We start from the raw sequence: 1,090 nt of genomic DNA on the forward strand, positions 1-1,090 counted from the left end.
TATCTGTATTTAGCATATGCCATGCACAGCTGCATTGCCAGCTTTAGGTTGATTCACACGGCAAAACACCTAAAGTTATTTCCGAGCTGAGGCTCCAGATAACATTCTGCAAGTTCCCCGAACAACCAGGTTTAACATCTCAATAACTTTGTCCCTTGTCTTCACTATCTGGCTATTTATTTATTATCATCTCCCTCTATCCGCTGGCTAGATTATGAATGCCATGTAATTTGCTTTGTTGCTTTTCCAAATTGAGTGCATTTTATTTTGAAACTAAGTGGTGCTATACGATTTTCTCTTCTATCCTTTCCCTCTATTCAAAATATTCCAAATACAGGGACTGCAGTAATGTACAGTAAGTGGCTGGCTAAAACAGAAAATTGCATGTTGTTGGATGGCTGAGTAATTCACATCATTACATACTGAGCTTGTGGAGTTAATAAAGAATTTTCAGATGGGCTAAATATGGCACATAAAACATTAAAGAATATATCTTATAAGACTGATCCTATTATATTCAGTAATACAGAAAACTTTTTACTAAAAATTATACACTATCAGGCACAGAAAGCTATCAAGACTGTATATGTGTATATACACACACATATCTATATACGCGTGCGTGCGGGCGTGCGTGCTTGCGTGTGTGCGTGTGTGTGCGTGCGTGTGTGCGTGTGTGTGCGTGCGTGCGCGCGCGCGCGCGTGTGTGTGTGTGTGTGTGTGTGTGTGTGTGTGTGTGTGTGTGTGTGTGTGTGTGTGTGTGTGTGTTAAATTATCATATTCATGTGCATTATATAAGAACATTTGGTGGTCAGTTTCATTCCCAGATAAAGTAGTTACTGAAAGAATATGCCATGAAAGAAGCACCTAAACTCTACAAAACCTGGAATGTGTCCAGGAATCAGAAGGCTGGTGCAGGGTTGTGGAAAATTGTTCAGAAGAGAGATGTGTTCAAGCTGAAGTGCCGAGGTTGGGAGTTTAAAACGCAATGCTGCCCTGTACCGTTTATTAATCAGTCAGGCTCCATCCTCTGAACAGATCCATTTGCTTTAGTACAAAGTTTGGCACAAAACCATCTGAAACAAAATAA

General features: G+C 40.2%; 1 long non-coding RNA gene across 1 annotated transcript in view; it reads right to left on the reverse strand.

Moving 5' to 3' along the window:
* Positions 1-739: 739 nt before the first annotated feature.
* The window catches only part of LOC125146239, a 6,310-nt gene continuing 5,959 nt past the window's right edge, over positions 740-1,090 (reverse strand). The window contains exon 3 of the long non-coding RNA XR_007144753.1: positions 740-1,076. This is a non-coding gene — a long non-coding RNA (uncharacterized LOC125146239). The remainder of the gene's footprint in view (positions 1,077-1,090) is intronic.

This window comes from Tachysurus fulvidraco, chromosome 13 (genome assembly GCF_022655615.1).
Source record: "Tachysurus fulvidraco isolate hzauxx_2018 chromosome 13, HZAU_PFXX_2.0, whole genome shotgun sequence".
Lineage (NCBI taxonomy): Eukaryota > Metazoa > Chordata > Actinopteri > Siluriformes > Bagridae > Tachysurus > Tachysurus fulvidraco.